We start from the raw sequence: 21,548 nt of genomic DNA, 5'->3' as shown, positions 1-21,548 counted from the left end.
AAATAAATAAATAAATAAATAAATAAATAAATAAATAAATAAATAAACAAACACTATCTATACATTCATCTTAAAAATACTTACGTGTCAATAACATAGAAGGAAAACACAATAAAATTTAGACTTTGCCAAGCCTTTCTCCCATTTAGTAGCTTACTCTAAACTTACAAATGTTTTACAGAGATCTTTGGTTTGATACGACTTTCCAACAAAACAGTGAACAACGGAATGTTCAGACTTACCTCCGTTTATCCCATGTGCCCAGCACAATGTCTTAATCGTAGCATGTATTTAGTTTGTTCAATGAAATAGTTGAATGATTCAAATATCCATGAACAAGACTTTTTCATCACAATATTTAGAACCTACAACAGTCACTTTTCTTCACCAAAACTGGATCTTAAAATTTAACATGTAACTAAAGCTAATAGCACTCTCTTCTCTAAGTCTTTTATTTTCTCATAGTGTCAATACGGAATAAGCAGGTAGGTTGGTAGAGATGTTTGTGTTTGTTCCTGAAATAAAAAAGGTGATTTTTTTTTTTTTGGTTCATGTATGTATTTTAACAGCTTGATGGAAATATCATAGTTTTGAACAAAGACCAAGGAAACCATTTTATAACTCCTGGATCCACTCACAATACCTCACTGCACTAACAATTGAAGACATACTCAAAAAAGTCAAAAACATGCCCCTGTCTTCCTCGGTCAGAGGAAACACCCATATAGGTTTATTCAACAAGTATTGACCACACTTCATTCCAAGAAAGGCATTGAAGGGGAGGAGGACAACCAACAGGTTTCAAGTCTCAATAAGAGGGTAACAAAAAAGTTAACAGCTTGGGAACCCGCAGTTAGCATAATGGCTATGTCACTGAACTCCCACGTAGTCGACCGCGGTTCACGTCCCAGACCCGGTGGCTTAAAACTCATGCCAGGTGCATGTGCGTGCATGCCCAAGATCCCAAGAGGAGAATGGAGGAGAAGGGATTGCGGTGTGACCATCCCTCCTGGGGGGTGATTTCTCACTTTCTGTCTCTATGTCTCTCTCTGTCTGTCTGGCGAGTGCACATGCCCTATAGTAAAAATCTCTTCAAAAAAAAAAAAAATTAACAGCCAACTGTAGGTCAAGCAGAAAATCATAAACATCACCGAAAAACTGCAGACTAATTCCCACTGGAACCCCAGAAGAGAGAGCTGGTGAAATTATGAAAGTCTTAAGGGAGCAGGTGGAGGGCCCAGCAGGCAGAGTGGTGGTTAAGGTACTGGACTCCAAGTTCCAGACCTAACGGCTTGAAAACATCATGCCCAGCATATGTGTGTGCCTCCCCAAAATCTCAGGAAGAGAAAGGCGTGGCCATCCCCCTCCCTGTGGGGGGGAAGGAGATCTCTTACTTTCTCTCTCCCTGTCTCTTGCTCATGAGCAAACGCACCCTATGGCATAATCTTGGGAGGTGGGGGAAGGGAAGCAGGTGACATGAAAAAGAGAATTCCGTGGATAACATAAACTAACGTATTCACTAGAAATGAAGGAATTGAAAGTAAGGGTCCAAAGTTTATAGAATACTTATATTACTCACTTTCCTGATAAGATGGGCATGCTCAGTGGTACAGGAGTAACACACCGCTCAGGCAATCTGCACCCATATGGAAAATCCAGGCTCAGTTACCAGTCAATCTGGAGGCACTGCATGACCACATCCATGATCCTGGCTGACAGGGAAGGATGAGGAGGGACTGTGGCATGAGACCCTGAGAGTGTTTATCTCTCTTGCTCTCATAAAAGAAAAAAATTAAACAAATTTTTAAGAAAGAACATTACTTAATCTACTTGTTCCCATCAAATTATTTTGGGGACATAAAATAATGGTAACTTCAGAATTAATGACCCCATTACAAAGAACACTGAAGAATTTTCTTTCCAAGGTTCATGATTATAACTGCAGCTGAGATATCGCAAGACTGAAAGTACCAGAAGGATATTTCACAAATAAAAGTCGTCCCTCCCTCCACCACAACATCTCCTTCACAGACTAAGGCTTCACTGTGCTGCGCTGTGCCCATGGCCACGTGTGGCTCTTAAGACCTTGCCATGCGGGTAGTCCACATCGAGTACTGCTTTAAGTGTAAATGACATACTGGACTTTAAAGACATTTTTAAAAGGAATGTAACATATTTCATTAATTTTATTATTGATTACCCATGAAATAATACTGGGTTATCGGAAAAGGCATGACATATTTTTTCTGTTTTTCTATGCAAAAATGCATTGTGACTTTTCTGATAACCCAATAAGATTTCTGGATATACTGAATGGACTACAGATATTGTCAATTTACTTTCTGGAGCCAGCAGGTAGCATAATAATTATGTCACTGGAGTCCCACATGGCTGGCCATGATTCAAGTCCTAGATCCAGTGGCTTCATATTTACACCAGGAATGTGTGAATGCATACTCAAGATCCCACAAGTAGAATGGAGGAGATGTGATTACAGCATGGCCATCTGCCCTGGGGACTGATTTCTTACCTTCCCTCTCACTGTTTCTGTTTCTCTCTCTCTTCAGTGAGTCCACATGCCCTAAGGCAAAAACTCTTTAAAAAAAAAAAAACTATTTCCACATATGCCTTTTTGTTTTTATTTTTTTACTGTAAATTCTGAAAGTTTAAAATTAAATATGTGTCTCACATTGTATTTCTATTGGACAGTGCTAGTCTAACAGCACAGTGAAGAATAAGTTTAAGTATGTCATGCTAGAAAGGGAGAATAGCATTGATCAATATGCACTGATAATGTAATGTGATTATTTGATACAAAAACTTCATATAATGAGCTACTCAGTGCAATCTCCCCAAAGCTAGGAAAAAACAAATCTCTCCTGATGAACTAGACTCTTCCATGCCTCTCTGGTCTGATAGTAAGTGACATCATTTCTTACACCTCACTTTGTCTACTGGTAGAGAGCATGAGCCTAAAATTCAAACTATGAAATGACAAGGATGTGTTGGGAGGTCTTGGTTTTCTGGTTCATTTATACCTTACCCCTTCTTTATTGCTTGTTTTGGTTTTACTTCTTATTTGAATGGTTTTATTTTTAAAGTTACCTTAAAAAAAAAAAAGCTCTTTGGAACTAAGAGATGCTAAACAGCAAGTGAGAGAGTGAGCCTCTTCTCTGCTGCAATCAGTGGGATGCCACTCTTCTGAGCTTGGAAAGACTCATTATGTCTGAGGCCCTTCTCTTTGTTGCAGGTGTGAGGCATGATGGATGTTTAGCAATACCAGTCAGTATGCACATTTGGGATCACAAATACAGAGCTGACATTATCCACGGCTGTCCCCAACGGGCCAGTGAGATAGGCAGGCATGATATTCAAAGGACAGAAGGAGCACTGACATCACCTGATCATCAGTAAACAACTTGGTATCAAATCAGGCAGAGGTAGGAGCAACTCTCAGGAATACTTCGAAATCAGGCAGGTGGTGGTGCTTATTGGATCTGATCCTATTTTATGAAATGCCAAAGAGCAGAATGAAGGCATAGACACAGCATCCAAGGACCAATGAAACCGAGCAGAGGCCCAGTCCTGTGTTGAGAGGAGGGAATAATGTCCATTGGCTACATTGGCCGCCAGGGCTTGGCTCAGTGTCATAACCTCCCAGATCTCGTGACCTACACAGATTACAGTGGAGATTGAGCAGTAACATGAGAGCCCAGCAGCTATAGCTGGTATACCAGATGTACCCAATTAGGAATAAAAAGTCAAAAGCCCTAAATATGCTTTTTATTGTTTTGGGGTCTGGTCCAGGGACTGACAGACTTGGCAGAAGGTGGGAGCATCAGCAAATTCAACTCAGCTTTGCTCAGACAGACACAGGGGAGAAAAATGAGGTGAAGTCAGTGCCTCTTTATAAACTGGAGGAATTATATTGGTGCTTCTGCTACTCTTATTCCAAAATTAGTATTTCAAAGATATTTAAGCTACTTTTAAAAAGAACTTTCTTCAGTAATTTAATAATTTATGAAAAAGTCATTGGATCCTGTCAATTCCTATCCCTATCCAAAAAAAAATGCATGCAATATTATTTAGGAGTGTGATTATATATATCCAATCTAAAACACTCAGGTACAGTTTGAAGGTTGTATATGTGAAAATTATGTAACCTTGAAAATCCTTATAATCACTGCATTTTAAAGAAATAAAAAGAAAAAGAAAAAACTAACAATTTTCTCAGATATAGAAAGAAATAAGTGAAGATACAGAAAGAATAAGGCAATATAAAAATTGATCACACAGCCATCACAAATTACCAGAAAGGAATAATCTACTTCAGCTATACTATTAACATACTCTTGAACTGTTTCTAAGAATGATTTTGAAAGATTTAGCACACAGGGGCTGGCAGGTGGCGTAGTGGTTAAGGGCGCTGATCTCCAACATGGCCAACCATGGTTCGAGCCCCAGACCTGAAGGGTTGCTTTCTCACTGTACCTTTCTCTCTCTCACTTCTCTCAAAATATTAAATAATAATAATAAATAAAGTTAAATAAAATAAATCTAAAAAAAGATTTAGCACACAGGTTTTTTTTGAAAATCAAATAACACTGATTTTCATAAAATGAATAACCTAAAATGAATAACATTCTGAAGTGAAAAGTAGTACACAACTGGCCACAATAAAACCATGAGAAAAAGTTTCAAAATCTAATCAATAATAAATGACCTGTTAAGTAGAACATATGTCATGTTTATATTAGCAAAAAAAAAAAAAAATGAATGGGACAGACCCTATGTATTTATCAATTTTTAGAAAAAGAAACATATGTACAAATATATAACTAAGTAGTGATTTTCATAAATTAGATCTAGGTAGAATCAAACTGGCTATTATGCTGATCAAGATAAAAGACACAAACCAAAAGTCCACATAGCCACATCTTATGATCCTGTTTCATGGAAAGTCAGATCAGATTAAGAATTCTAGCAATGTTATCTGCCTATTAGACTATTCCAGTAACACACATAGGTAAAGATTCAAATACACTTCTTACTCCAATGGTAACTCCAAGGTTTTCCTGAGAGTGAGACAATGGGATGAATTTCAGGAGGTGGGGAGAGAAGAAATCAATTATTTCCAGTCTGCCTATTATAATCCCATCTATTCATGAATTTTTTGAGATTTAGAAATAGCCTAATAAAAATTCTAAGACAATGGCATCTTCACAATGTGACAAGAGTGGCTTTCCTAATACCAACAAAACCAAATTATAGATCTTTCCCCTATGTATCAGAAATAATATCTTTTCTACTTAGTTCCAAAGAAGAAAAAAAAAACTTTTAGAACTTAAGAAAACTCAAAATATGTGACAATCTGTCACTGAATTAAAATAAGCTACAGTAACAAGTGACAATGTATGTACAAATCCCACTGCAACTGTGTGTTCTTCTGCCCATACAAAGGCTATTTCTAAACGGGTCAGAGTAGAGTTTTGGCTGATCCGTGCCGATGGCAGAAGAGGGCCGAAGATGAGCCAACGCTGTGTGTAATCCAAAACTGATTGATATTTAAATTTGGACTGGGTCTTTGTACTTACTTTGAACATGTTGTGAGAACACGAGCCTCCTGTTACTTTATACGTGCTCATTCTTATAAAATGTTTGCCATGTATGGTTAAGGTATTTTACTGAGGCTATAATGAGTAAGACACATCTGCGAGTGTGTGTGTGTGTGTGTGTGTGTGTGTGTGTGTGGAGGCGGGGGATAGTCAATCACAGCCATTCTGCTAGTAAATTACAGCTAATGCATATCCCTCACACAGAAATATGACTTGTCTGGGAAGGTTTAAGAGACAAAAGTGGAAGAGGGGCATTGCCTTCTCATTTGAGAGTGGTAACAAGGAATTCCTCCATGTGTAGAGCCTATGCTACTTCCCCTTTACTGAGTATTGCTATCATGTATTATAACTGCCTATTAAGTTATATGTATCTTCCATAACATTGAAAATTTTTAAAAGAACTATTTCATTGTATTTATTATTTTTTTAAAATTTGCTACAGGGCATGTGCACTCACCAGAGACAGACAGAGAGAAAGAAGCTAAGTCACCAGGTCTGGGATTCAAATCACAGTCAGCCATGTGCAAGACCAGCACCTTAACCACCACACCACCTGCTGGGCCTAAAATTGCAAAAAAAAATTTTTCTGAGCTTTTATTTGGAGGCTGGCCCTATGGCTTCATGGTTAAGGGAGCTAGATCCTACATGGCCAACCAAGGTTTGAATCCCAGCCTAGTAGCCTGAAAAACATGCCAGGCACATATGCATACCCAAAATTCCAATAGGAGAAATGGAGGACGGGACTGTGACATGACCATACCCATTGGGAAGAATTTCTCTCTGTCTCTTTATCTCTCTGGCAAGTGCATGCATCTCTGGCAATTAAAAAATAAAATACTAAATAAAAGCTTAAAAACCTTTTTATCTTGAAGTCATCTAAAATATGCAAAAATGTCCAAAGATGTACTGAGAGATCCTGTGCCCTGTCACTTGGTCTCCAGTCCCAAGTTCCATCTGGCAAAACTATACTATGCAAACCAGGAAACAGTGCGACCTGCAAAGGTTATTTAGATTTCACCAGTCATTCATGCACTTACTTGTGTTTGTGTGTGTGGTTAAACTCTATGCACTTTACCACAGGTCTACCTTCAAGTGACCACTGGACGATCAATATTCAATTGTACCACCATCATACAACTTCCTAGTACTATTGCTATTTTTTTGTCAGAGGTCTCATAAGGTCTCATCAGAGAGAGACAGGAAGACAGAGAGGGAAAAGAAGAAAGCATCCCTCGGTGGGGCGTGGTCATGTCACAATTCCTTTTTCTCCATTTCTCAATCCTTTCAGAATTTGGAGCACGCACGCACATGCACCTGGCATGCTTTTCTTTCTCTCTTTCTTTTTTTTTTTTAAACATTTGATTGCTATACATCATTTTGCTTATAAAGATAATTTGCCTAACATGAAATGCTTCTCAGACCAGTCCTGGCATATGTCTCAATCCACCAGGGCTAAGATTCAAAACCTGTTGTCGGCCATATGTGATCCACTTCTCTTAACCACCAGACCTTGAGGCCAAGCCCTTAGGCTTTCACTTTATGCCCAGTCATACCCACTCTGCTCCCTGCTTCCTAATCCCTGGTATTCACTAATCTCTTCTCCATCACTATAATTATGTTATTTCATCAATGTATAAATAGGACCATTTAGTAATGTATCTTTTTAAGAGAGGTAGTTTTTTTCAGTAAGCATAATTTTCTCACGGTTCATTCAAGGTGTTGACCCATCACTACAGTTCGTTATTGCTAAGTGGTACTCTATAGTTCGAATACATCATGATGTGTTTAACCACTCGCTCACTGATGGATATTTGGCTATTTCTAATTTTTGGCTTTTACAAATCAGGTTGTTATGAACATTCATGTACAAGTTTCTGTGTGAAAATAAAATTGCGAGATTCTAAGGGGATAGGTAGTGGCTTATTCACCATTGTATCCCTCACACTTCATATGAAATATAGTTGGGAATCAAACACACCTGTTAATGCAATGAATGAATGAACCACAAAATTGCCTATAGTGGTAAAAAATAAAACAGGACTCATCTGGTGGGATTAGCATCATGATGTGGGAGGAAAATAGCAGTAAGGGATCCTAGAAGTTGCACTGGCAGTCTTAAGACTATAGCAGCAGTGTTTCAAAGGCACTTCCTACACACACACACACACACACACACACACAACCCAATCAGAATATGCTTTTATTTGTTTTAAATACTGAGTTTTATATCAGGATACTATTTGGATTAATAAGCTATGGCTAAACTTGTTCTGGAAACAACTGGAGAGACTCTCCATTCTACCCAAGACAGACTAGCAGGACGTACGACAACAAAATGGGCAAAAGAGATGCAACAGTGGTTTCCAGGACATGAGGCATCAGGTCACGAAGGACAGTGATCCCTGTGGGACAAGAAGCAAGAGGTGAATCCTGTAATCGCAATTCACTGAGGCGAGGCTTTCTCAGTAGAAGCACAGGAAGGGGCAAGAAGAGAGGGAAACTCCCTGAGTTGAAGAGACAGCTGAGAGTATGGGCAAAAAAAGGACTAGGGCTCACAGGCCAGAGCGCCATGGAGGAGACAACTAATACAGAGAGAACAGTCCCCTGCCACCTGCAGAGAGTCACTCTCAAGAATGTAGCACAGTACCGATGGGGCATATGTGTGAGAAAGCTACCCAGAGCTGAGGGAAGAAGCATCTGAAAGAATTACAGACAGAATAGTGCCTGGCACTCACTTAGGGCCAGGAATAGACCTTTTCCCGCTAGTCAGAATGGAAAATCTCATAATTCATATGTAGTGAGTGAGAAATAATTCATCCTACACTATACACTGCTCTGGCCTTACCTGGCTAACATGTTAAACTCTGAAAATTGAAAGCAAAAACAGTCAAATAAATCTAACTGTATTCCTAGCTAGCGACATAATCACACCAAAAGGAACCATTCCAGTTCATTTAAAAGGAGAGTTGTATGTACGTGCCTACAGAGGGCGAGGGCGGTGCCCAGGATACACACGGCATACACATCCCTACTGCTGGTGGTAGTCTGGTGATTCAGAGCCCATTGTAAACGTATTGTAGCACAAAGTGAACCAGGCCTAGTTTCTTTTTGATTTGGGATTGTCAGTTTGGGAGAAATGACATAGATATAAAAGACTGATATGATTCAATTAAAACCTGTTGGCCTGAATATTCATTGGAAGCATCAATAGGAACTGCTAATAAATTTTATTTAAAATTTTTTTTAAAAATCCCAGCTCTTTCCTTTTAAAAGACATCGATTAAGGATCAAGTTCGTAGCAATGAGCTCCCTAATTTCAAGATTTGGGCTTTCAAGTACCATTTCCTGGACAGAACTTTGCAGATACGGTCCTGATTCCAGGTTTGTGAAAGGAATGTTAAAGATGGACCAGTTACACTTTGTCATATCAGTTATGGTGGACCAAATACTGATCACCTTTACGACATACAAAGGAAGTATGCATTCTGTTGAGCACTGATGCAGGGAGAGAACCAAGCATTTAACCTGATTTTTTAAATATAAATGAAAACTCAAAGTAACCGACTACTGATCGTTTATAGAAACATTCCAGTCAATAAGAAGCAGAAATGATAAAATTACATTACTCTAGTGTAAATTCTAATGAATAAAGACACTAAGATCACAAAAAGAAAACTCATAATCTTGCTCATCCTCACCCAGAAGAATTTGATCAAATTTCTAGAGACTTAATTATCAATTAACAAGTAACACTTGGGAAAGCAGAGCTTTATTAAACAACCCCACAGGAACACATCAGCAAATTCAGACTGAAGAAAGCGCCACAGCAATGAACTGTCCAGTTCCTTCAACAAATAAGGAGAGAAATATAAAAATCTATACATTAAAAGAGGTACATCAGGGTATCTCTTTTAATGTATAGATACGCCAGCAGTTGGCATAATGGCTATGTCACTGGAATCCCATGTATTCGACTGCCATTCGAGTCCCGGACCCGGTGGCTTAAACTCATGCCGGGCACATGTGCGTGCCCAAGATCCCGGGAGGAAAATGGAGAAGGGATTGCAGCGTGGCCATCCCCCTTTCTGTCTGTCTCCCTCTGCCTTTCTGGCGAGCACACGCACCCTATAGCAAAAACCTCTCAAAAAAAAAGAAAGAAAGAAAGAAAAAGAGATACATCAACCCATTGCAATGTATAAACCTCATTTACATTCTGCTTCAAGCAGTAAAAAATATAAAAATTTATGAGCTAATTGGGAAAAATTTAATACTGTTTTTGTATATTTGAGAAAAGTAACGGTAAAACTTAATTTTTAGATATAGTTAATTTTTTAGGTATGAATTTTCTTTTTTCTAGTTAAAAAAACAAGTCTTGGGCCAGCAGGCGTTGTGGTAGTTAAGGCCCTGGACTCCCACATGGCTGGCTGCTATTCAGGTCCCGGACCTGGTGGCTTGCTTTCTCACTTTCTCTCTCCCTTTTTGCTTCTGTCTCTCTCTGGTAAGCACACATGCTGGATGCCCTATAGCAAATTAAAATAATAATAATAATAAATAAAATCAAGTAAATAATTCTTTAAAAAACTCTTAATCTTCTAAAGATACCTACTGAAATGTTAATAGATGAAATAATATGTCTGAAACTAACTTCAAAGTTATTTGGGAGGAAGGTAGAAAGTGGAAATAGGAAATAAAACAGCCATCATGAGATGATGGCTGTTGAAGGTATAGACAGGAGTTTGGAAGTTTATTACACATTTTTTTCTTAATTTGCTAGAGAGTGCATGCACTTGGCAACAGAGATGAAGAGAAAAGGGGAGGTCAGTGAGAAAGCATCTCCTATGGGACATGGCCACATCATAATCCCTTGTCCATGTCTTTCAGGATTTGGGGCACACACACACCTACCCAGTGCGGTTTTCAAGCTGCTGTGTCCAGAACGTGAACTGCACCATCAGCCACATGTTATCCAGCTGTTTGCCACCAGCTGTCCCATTGATTGCCTATTATCGCCACTTTTTAATATGTACATAAGCAAATAAACGTAAAATGCATAGATAAATCCATAACAGATTGAGGTAGTGGATAAAGGATTCACGGGTCACAGTCCATATTTCTGAATGAAAACAATTTCTCCTGCGTACAGCTATCAAACGTACAGGGACATAGAAGACAGTGATTCGTAGGATCCCCATGATGGTGAGCCATGTTTTCTCCACACACAGACACTGGCTTCTGAATGAGAATACGCCTTTTTTTTTCCCCCCCGAAAATAGACCTGGCAATGTAAAAGTGGTTGATTATCTAACTTAAGACAACTAAAGATCTAAAAGGAGGCCAAACACAGGGCCTATAAATGTGGTTGTTAGATCTCCCTGTTTTGAACTCTCCAGTTTTAACTCACACATTTTCACTTCTTGGTTTTTGAAGTGAGGAAGAAGGATCGCTAGAGATGTTGAAAAAAAAATTTCTTAAAAAAAAAATTTTGTTTAAGCCAACAATTCATTAGAAAGCATTTTTTTTTAAAATCTGGAATCCAGTATTTTGCAGTAGGAAAAATAGTCCAACCAGGCAGTCCAAGGGTCTGCCAAAAAAAGAAGTCTCCTCTCTCTTGTCTGAATCCTATCTATCCAAAAGAATATGCCCACATCCAATAAATGAAGTTTCTGAAAGGATAAAAGTTATGTTTCTCATTTTAAAAAAAATATTTATCATGATCTCTAATTCAATGTCCTTTAAATAAACAGCCATCAAGATCTGAGTTTACTGGGGGTTTTTTCAGTCTATGTACCTTTTAAATATTCAATATGTTCTAGGTAATTATTTTGTTATAATATTACTGCTCTGGTATTATTAGAAAAATATTACCATATAGTTTAATGTTCATTTTCACTAAATGTCTGAAAGGCCGTGGAAGTATATTTAAATCCTATGTGTGCTTTGGGAGCAGAATCAGCTAAGAAGAAACCAGGCTAGTGAGCAGCTTTGTCGGCTGATTACATTTTTGGAATTATTTTCAAGGATGTGTTGTGGAAATTGTAACTGAACCTTTCAGGATATTTATCACCATAGTTAGAACTTTCAATTAGAGTATTTATCTTTTTGATTCAGTCTTGCTTATAATGGCCATTTTCAAACTTGCTATCCCAGGCATATGAAACAATGTTATAATGTCTTCCCATCAACAATATTAAAAACATCCATCTCTGGGAAAATGTTACCCAAAAAAATTCTACCACAATGATAATTCAAATATTGAATACAAAAAAAGATATTGTATGACAGAATATCAAAGGATTAGAAATTTCTCACAAGAGGGTATTTTAATTTCTGATGAAAATGAAATACTCCTCTTTCCAAATTTAGCCTATCACATGACAACATTTCTTAAAATTCTGTAACATAAATGTTGGAGCACGTTTCCTCTTCAGGCATTAGTGATTTTACTTGTGGTCAGTGTTAATGGGTGTAGAGATAAGAAATCATAGAAAAAGATATTAAATCCATACATATTTGAATCTCTCCAGATTTCTAGCTGGTCTAAACTACAACTATGCTACCTAATACAGTTACCACAAGTCACACGTGGGCCATGTACATTTAAATGTAAGGAAATGTAATTAAAATCAAAATTTAGTTTCTTGGGCAGCCCATGGCCTGGTTGTTAAGGCATATGAATCCCACATGGCTGGCCATGTGGTTCAAGTCTCAGACCAGTGACTTGAAAAAAAATTTCAGATGTGTGCCCAAAATCCTGAAAGGACAAACAGATGGAGGAGAAGAGAACAAGGTGTCACCATGTCCAATGGGGAGTGCCTTGTCACACACCTCCATCCTAGTCTCTCGCTAGTGAATACACTCTCCCTCTGGAAAAGTTTTTTTAACATTTAGTTGAGAAACCGAGAAGTTGCACTAACCACATATCAAGTTCTCAACAGCCACATGTGGCTAGTGGTTACTGTAACAGACAGTATAGATACAGACTTGCCCATCATCACGAAAGCTCTACTGAATGCTGCTGCTCTATGTTAGATTGACAACTACTGATGGATGGGGAATGGGGATATATACATATACATATTTAGAGTATTTATCTTTTTGAATGATATATGGTATATACAGATATGTATTAGGTTGGTGAAAAGTAATTGCAGTTTCGCATTGCTGAAATTTGTTATTTGATTTGGATACATTCTTAAACAAGTGTAGTTATGTTATATTCATGTTAATGTACATTTCTCACTATGTTTTTTTGCTAATGACTTATTGCTTGCTGTTTATTATATATATATATATATATATATATTATATATATATATGTTTTAGACTATGGAAGTGATGTTTGACAAAAAGCAAAGTTGAGCAATTTTCTTATTTCAGTTCAAAATGGGTCATAAAGCAGTGGAGGACAGTGATATCAACGCCCTTGGGTCAGGAACTACTAATGAAGGCTTAGTGCAGTGGTGGTTCAGAAAGTTTTACAGAGACAATGAGAGGCTTGAAGATGAGGAGCATCGTGAGCAGCCATTAGAAGTTGACAACAACCAATTGAGAACAATCATCGAAGCTGATCCTCTTATAGCCAAAGAACTCAAGGTCAACCATTGTAGGGATTTGAAGCCAAATGGAAAGATGGAAAAGCTCAATAAGTGGGTGCCTCAAGATGTGACTGAAAACCAAAAACATTGTCATTTTGAGGTATTATCTTTTCTTATTCTACACAACAATGAACCATTATTTGATCAGATTGTGATGTGTGACAAAAAGTAGAAGTTATACGACAACTGGTGATGACCTGTCCACTGATTGGAGAAGAAGCTCCAAAGCACATCCCAAAGCCAAACTTGTATTCAAAAAAAAAAAAAAAAGTCATGGTCACTGTTGGGTGGGGTATGATCCACTATGGCTTTCTGAACCCCAGCAAAATCATTAAATCTGAGAAGTATGCCCAAATCGATGAGATGCAATGAGACCTGCAACACCTTCCGCCAGCATTGGTTAAGGACCCAGTTCCTTATAACACTCGACTGCATGTCACGCAACCAACACTTTGAAAGTTAAATGAAATACGAAGTTTTGCCTCAGCCACTAAATTCACCTGACCTTTCACCAATAGACTACCACTTTTTCAAGCACCTCAAAACTCTTTGCAGGAAAAAATGCTTCCACAAACAGCCAGATGCAGAAGATGCTTTCCAAGAGTTCATTGAAGCCTTAAGCAGGGATAGTTTCACTACAGTTCTAAACAAACTTATTTCTCATTGGCAAAACATGTTGTTTGTAATGGTACCTATTTGATTAATAAAGATATGTTTGAGCCGAGTTATAATGATTTAAAACTACAATTGTTTTTGCACCAATATATACATATATACACACACACACACACAATTATTTATATATATAAATATATTGATATTTATTAGTTATCTATATATATGTATATACAGTAATATATATACTCTGTGTGTGTGTGTGTATATATATATACATATAGATGTGTGTATATATACATATATACATATATATATGTGTATATATATACACATACATACATACACAGTTATTTTCCTTTTGGTATTAAAGAGAAAAAAAAATTGCAATTACTTTTGCACCAATCGTATATAAATTACTTCTATAAAGTCATTTCAACCTTTAGTATTAAAGGTTGAATTAAATCTATGAAATTTAAATATTTTTTCCTGAAAAAAATCTATATGCTGGGACCGGCAGGTGGCATGGTGGTTAAAGGCACTAGATTCCCACATGATCGACTGTGGTTCAAGTCCTGGACCTGGCGGCTTGCTTTCTCACTTTCTCTTTCTCTCTCTCTCACTCTGTCCCTCTATGGTCAAATTTAAATAAACAAATGAATAAATAATAAATAAAGTTAAATAAAATAATTTTAAAAATCTATATGCTATCATAAATAGTTAAATCTGCACCACGATCATTGCAGTGTAGATTTTCATTTTCCTCTCACTGCAAGAAGAATTCATTTCAAAAGATAGCATTTTCTCAAAACGGAGAATTCCATTCCATGAAGGGAAGACTTCAGCCAGTCTCCCCTTCAATTAACATCTTCTTTCTTTATAAAAATCTATTCCAATCCTCCTGTGTTGCCAACTTTACCCAGCAATGGCCTAACCTTTATTTTGTGGCAAGGAATTCCTATTTTAGAGGGCAAACAGCAGACCTCAAAGTCCACAGTTTTGAAGTTTGTAACTAGTGAAAAAACTAACTTCCTTGTCAGGTCCGCCTGCTGGGTGAGAAGGCCCTCAAGTCCTTACAAAGTTCCTGCAAACTCGTTAGCCTAACACAACTTCTCATCTTGCAATTCAGAAAGACTCATTTTATAGCACATGTGAAAGGACAAAAGTACAGTAAACAACTGAACTTAGTAATGTGATGAAGCAAAATGCTACTGCAGTTAGATAGGGTCTCTCTAATTCATCAGAGAAACAGTGAACGAATTTATCTACCATTTATGCTTAGCAAGGAACCATGGTACAAAGGAAAGAAAACAATATGTGAGTAAATAGAAGTAAATGAAAGTAACCTGAAAAACTCCCAAGTCATAGGGCTAAATTCATTGCTTTTAAATTCAACTCCTGAAAGCCTCAATGAAAATACATCTGTATTTAAAAGGCTATCTAAGTGGAATGGTTCATCTAGATGGTAAAAAATAGACCGATTATTACATGAGTATACAGAAATTTTAATTTTTGTGAAAAAGCATAAGCAATAAAGAATAATCAGTTCATATTGAAAATAATTTTATTTTAAAAGTACATAGTACAGGAGGACCAGCAGTTAGCGTAATGGCTATGTCTCTGGATTCCCACGTAGTCGACCACAGTTCGAGTCCCAGACCCGGTGGCTTAAACTCATGCCAGGCGGGTGTGCATGTGTGCCCAAGATCCCAAGAGGAGAATGGAGGAGAAGGGATTGCGGCGTGGCCATCCCCCCTGGGGGGGTGATTTCTCACTTTCTGTCTCTCTGTCTCTTTCTGTCTGTCGGGCGAGCGCACGCGCCCTACAGCAAAAACCTCTCCAAAAAAAAAAAAAAAAGTACAGAGTACAGGGACCAGCAGATGGCATAATAGTTACGTCACCGGACTCCCAAATAGTTGATGGTGGTTCAAGTCCCGGCCCTGGCAGCTTAAAACTCATGCCAGGCATGTGTGCATGCGTGCCCAAAATCCCAAGAGGAGAATGGAAGAGAAGGGATTGGGGGTGTGACCATCCTCCTCGAGGGTTGATTTCTTACTTTTGGTCTCTCTCTGACTCTCCGGAGAGTGCACGCTCCTATAATAGCAAAAAATTTCTCTAAAATATGAAAAAAAAAAAATATATGGTACAAATGTGAAAAAAATAAATGAAGTCCAGGTAAGGAACTACTTGGTAGAAATTTTAAATATTTTGGAACTCTTTCGCCAGAATAGTATGCTGTTTAGAAACTAAATTTCCTCAGTACATTTCATAGCTCCTAAAAATTAATCATAATCTTAAAGTAAGCTACAAAAATGTATATTAGTTTGGGAACAGAAAAGAAAAGAAAAAAATGCCTTCCCAACTTTTTCCCCAGATTTTTACATATTGGTAATTACAATTGCTTTCAAGATTCTTTGCTGGTTTTCAATATATAGATGTTTACTAATAAGATGCTATTTTCCAAACTTTTTTTCTTAGTTTTTAAAATTTGAAGTTTTGCTACAATTAAGAAGCTCCTCCTGGCCTGAGGTCTCTGAAACATTGTTAGACACTAATGGGTCTTGGAAAAGTTTGAAACTCTCAATTCATTAGGACTTTGAGTAGATGTTTTGTACCTAAGAACAAGAATTGATGGAGAAGTTGGGACTAAACACATAATTTTATGAAATATGATGAAAACATAAGGGTTTTGTTATGACGCACATAACAATCAAGAACCTGTTTCTTTTTAGCAAGCTCCTAAAACGTACCTCCCGTATAATTATTAAATAAAAACACTCACTTATTCAGTACTCGGCTAGCTTTTAAACTCTGAATAAGAGAAGTACACAGTGAGAGAGGTACTTACATGGTTTCCTTGGATACTGGATGATGCCATTCAGGTCTACGTTTTTATCTGAAAGTGGTGCCCTGCAGAGAAACGAGGCTTGGTGAGTGGCTGTTTATACATCATAAGTAAATAGGAACTTTGTTTATTTTACAAAGCAGTTTTTTTATTTTGACCCAGATTTCTTTCCCTCATCACACCCCACCCTTGTAAACAGCAATAATACGTTAGAAGTACTTTGCACAAGTCTCTATAACTCCATTGAAGAATCATAATTATTTATTAAGCTTGAAGCTCTGAATGCTTCGGCTAGGCACGACCCTCCTTGGGTTGCTTTATATATCCCGACTACTGTATTTATGTCAGACATATCCATGAACACTGCTTGCCTCTCTGTTTTCCCTGAAAGAGACTTTTTCTCAAACCATTGATGAAGAAATGAATCTGAAAAATTTGCATAAATGTCCTTACCTTCACCAAAGAGTAAGAGAACTCTGCCTTGAGCTAGCTTCTAAACTTCGACACTCGCTGCCATTTTAAATGTAATGGCATCCTCGTCCAAGAGTTCAAGTGCTCTGAGCACGAGATACTGTTCTTCAGTCTCAGAACTACACGCCTTCTAATTGGGGTAGCACGATTAATCCCTCCAAGGTGATAAGTTTTAACCATCTAATATTTCTTTGGATCGAAAAGAACAAATGAGCTTCAGCAAATAATGGCAATGAACTTTAATGCGTAACACAATTTAATAACCTGAAATGAAGTAAGTGTGTGCTATGTTTCCATTAAAAAGTTTCCAGCCACAATTAATTGAACAAAAACTTGTCTTGTTCCAAGATTATTCTTGGAAATGTAATTTTAAAGGCTGTGTGAAATGAGGAAACTTACTTCTTCGTACCATATGAAAGCAATTTCATGTTTTAGGAATGATTTTTGGATAGACTTCCGATTGGATATTTTCCATTGGAACTCACAGTGCAGGAGGTTGGGAGGGGGAGGGGAGAGAAGCAATTCTGTGTTCTTTTGCCAGCACTGACAAAGGTCTGGTTGTCAGTGATACCTTTACAGCTAAATTTACTCCAGAGTGACAGGAACAGGTGCACCTAGGCCTGCCAGACACTTGTGCAGAGGGATCACGCATCTCACGGCTTGACGATCAAGGGGGCAAAGCCTCGGTCTTCATAGAAAAGGAGAGGAGGCAAACGCAGCCCAAACTGGGGGGTTTCTCTTCAAAGCCAGCTGGTCTGGCTTTATTCTACAGGAATTTTTTTACCTGTCAGAGTTTGGACAACAAAGCCCTCAGCAGGTGCTGACGGGTACAACTTCCTGGAGAAGCAGAAAGGCACTGGTGAGTTTCGATTGCCAAAATGTATTTTTTTAATCTCTAAAAGTTGATTTTGGTATCTTGTAAGAGGCACTGCTGAGGTACCTACGTTCGCGAAGCTGATGAGACCAAGTGGAATCAGAGCCAACTAGCTCAACAGTGGGTTGGCCGGATGTAGGCAGAACTGATAACGATTTGACAAATTTTCAGATTTTTGAAAAACAAAAACTTTTGTAAAAGAACCAATTTATATTTTAATATTGATCTCTCTCATTACTGTCTTCAGTAGCTGAAAGATGAAGAGTTAATTACATATGTAATATGGGCTATTTAAATAAATAGCACTTTAGTCTCCTTTTACTTCTTTACTGAATAAAATGTTATTTCCCAATAAATAAATCTCCCAAATAAAAAATGTGAAATGGTAAATGCTAGTTTCAAAAATTCCATGTGCTAGTTTTTTAAAAATGTGTTCATGCTACGGGAATATAATCAGAGACAATATGGAATTAACTTTAGTTTTAATACATTTTAAAAGCATGTATTGAGCAGAATACTTAATAACTAAAAGTAGCAACATATTCTCATTACTTTACAAAGAGTTTCTTTAGAGAAGAATCTGTGGAATAAACAATCAAGAGAGTACTAAAGCATGATGTTACGTCATTGATTTCCAAAATTAGTACATTGTATATTGGGTATTTTTATTTTGTGAATTCAAAAGTTTAGGCAAAAATCATTTTTTTCAGAATAGGATCTGAATCAATGCAAAACACAGAAAAATGAGACCACATGTTAGGACATATTTTTAAAAAGTGATTCTATTTCAAGGACTCATTCTTTTAACTATGCTTCACAGCATTTTTCTACAAATTGTTGTATTACAGCAAATTGAAAACATTTATTTAAGCAAGTAAGCAGCTCAAATCTAGACACTATACATAGTAAACATATGAAACCATTTTAATATCCACATTCCATATTCACAAGCAACATGGGTAATGAATGTAAAAGACACAACAGCATACATTGATCAAGAATGCTATAAATTATTATGCATAAAATCAATTTTCTGGGCTGTGGGGGGTAGACTTGGTGCTAAGAAAGGAAAGACTCCTACCAATATGAATTACTAATATTATGAGCCAGTGTTTTATTCTGATGATCCCATAAATAATTTTCAATCTACATGCCTAATAAATAGTTGCATAGTGGGAAAAAATTTAATCTGACTTTTTTAATGACCGCTGTACCTAAAAAAAATTTAAATCAATGATGATATGAATATGCCACAAATTAATAAGAATCAGACTCTTTTAGACTGGTTTAATTGTTGTTTAAAATCATGGAATATACATGGCTTTCAAAATGACCAGAAATAGTCTACTTAACCAAAAATGTATAATCTTTTAAAGACATCATCTTAAGCATGAACATTTTAATGAATATACATCTTAGAAAATTAAAACCCAGATCTACTTTCTATTGCAAATTATTACATGAAGTGTAGGTATCAGACAATTAAAGCATATTTTATATTTTTAAATATTTATATTGTGGTTTTAAACTGCTATTTTCATCTGATATTTTGTCATTGTTTCATTATGTTAATTCTGACACTTGATTAACCACAGTTGCCAAGTTTTTTAGGTAACTTCATTACTCTCTTAAAGAATAAGGATGTACTCTAGACACTTGATAACTTTTCCTTATCTTTCAAGTACTATATTCTCAAAGAATCAGAGCACTTGCTTTTAAAGATGGTGACTCTCTACTGCAAAACTGAACATGCATCTACAGTACACTTCAGAATTCTATTTGTAAGGTTTCATGTGCATTACTCTTGGCTAATAGTATTACCTTGTTCATCATGAGCGCTCAGTGTGCACGATCCCAAGCTTCTGCCACACGACTGCTATGACTATCAGTTATTTAGGTATATAAGTGAACTGAGCTGGAACAATGTGAGACATAGCCCAAATACTTCAAAACAATCCAAATGATCATTTTAACTGTGCCCTGAATTATGGGTTTAATTTAAAATGCCATGATTTTTCTTTTTCTCATTATGAAAAGAAATGATATCTGTTTGACATGGAGCTACATGCATACCTTTTCTAATAAATCTTCAATGCTATATCACAAAAATACCCATGCCAACTTCCTCAATGTATAGAAATGGTTTCTTTTCATAATTCTTAATAAGAAATGGTGGCATAAAACAGTGGTGACTCTACCTGCCCTGCAAATTTTAACTTGTACATGTATGCAGTTTAAGCAATTATTTGCAATACCTTCCTATCTGAAAGACAGCTTATTTTCCACTGGAGGAAAAGTAATCACTCTCGTCTTTCAAAAAGAAACTTGAAAAACGTTTTGTTTACCTTACATATTCAGAGAGAAAAATCTTGATTCTTCCAGCAATTAACTTCAATAAATTATATAGTGAATAGCAATCTATTTAATTTCAGTACAATTAGTTTCCAGCTAAAGTGATTTACTCATAAGTATTTAAAGAAACAAAAATATTTGGCCTCTTTATATGTATCTCCTCATCGACCAGCCACCTGACTGACAGCTGTCACGTCTGTGGGCCAAATGTAACCCAGTAAAGATAAAAATGACATATTACTCATCCCTGTTGATAATACCTGGTGCCAGTAGGTTTTCAAATAGGAATAACTAGACTATAGATTAAAAACAAGCAAAAGGGGAAGCATCCCCACTGCCTACCAGTTTTCCTTGGCCATTTCCGCATTTCACTTTCCTTTGCTTATTACCCAGTCTCTCTCAGTATGTCACGTCTCTGAAGAGTTAATTTCCTTAAAAGAACTTTCTGAGGTAACAAGTCTGTGTCCATAAAAGTACTCGGCACCTAGGTGACAATGCCCTCACATTTCTTTCAATTGTGTCTTCTTTGGGACTCATAAAATCTTGAAGGCTTTGACGTCTCTAACTTATTTTAAAGAAAATGAAAAACTGAAAAACAAAATAAAGTTTATCCAAAGCCATTAAGGAGGAAAAGTAGGGGTAGACTGAGCCTACCCTCCAACTTTATAGTCAGTGATCTTTTTCTGTTAGGTTTTAAACACATGCACTGTCAAACTATAAGTACAAAAGGTCCCTTGGAAAGTACAGGGCACTTGGAAAATTAAAGAGAGTTACATTTTTTTTGTTTTTGAAAAATCCTTTTCAGTCACCAAGCTGAATATTAGAAAAACACCAATTTTTATCAGAGCATATTAAAATGTTCTAAAAAAAAGCATAAACACATAAAATATCTATGGCGCAGACTCTTTGAGATTCTCTTTACAATTTAGACAGATTTCCAAACTGACAATATTTATGAATGTATATGAAAGAGCAGAAATAAGTAATTAATGGAAATACATGGGTCTAGAAAATCAATGTAAAAACAAAAAGTTCAAGGGTGACTAAAATTCTACACACGTCAAAACATAATTGTGTGTGTATATATATATATAGTATATATATATATATATATATATATATATATATATATATATATATATATTCATATATATATATATATATATATATATATAGAGAGA

At 36.7% G+C, this 21,548-nt stretch overlaps 1 long non-coding RNA gene across 1 annotated transcript in view; it reads right to left on the bottom strand.

Moving 5' to 3' along the window:
• Window positions 1–21,548, bottom strand: part of LOC102501128 (uncharacterized) — a 64,079-nt gene that overhangs the window by 30,410 nt on the left and 12,121 nt on the right. The window contains exon 2 of the long non-coding RNA XR_337292.2: window positions 16,674–16,735. This is a non-coding gene — a long non-coding RNA (uncharacterized LOC102501128). The remainder of the gene's footprint in view (window positions 1–16,673; window positions 16,736–21,548) is intronic.

This window comes from Tupaia chinensis, unplaced genomic scaffold (genome assembly GCF_000334495.1).
Source record: "Tupaia chinensis unplaced genomic scaffold, TupChi_1.0 Scaffold145147_1, whole genome shotgun sequence".
NCBI lineage: Eukaryota > Metazoa > Chordata > Mammalia > Scandentia > Tupaiidae > Tupaia > Tupaia belangeri.
Note: the sequence above shows the minus strand (reverse complement) of the source record. Positions and strands in the feature narration are given on the sequence as shown.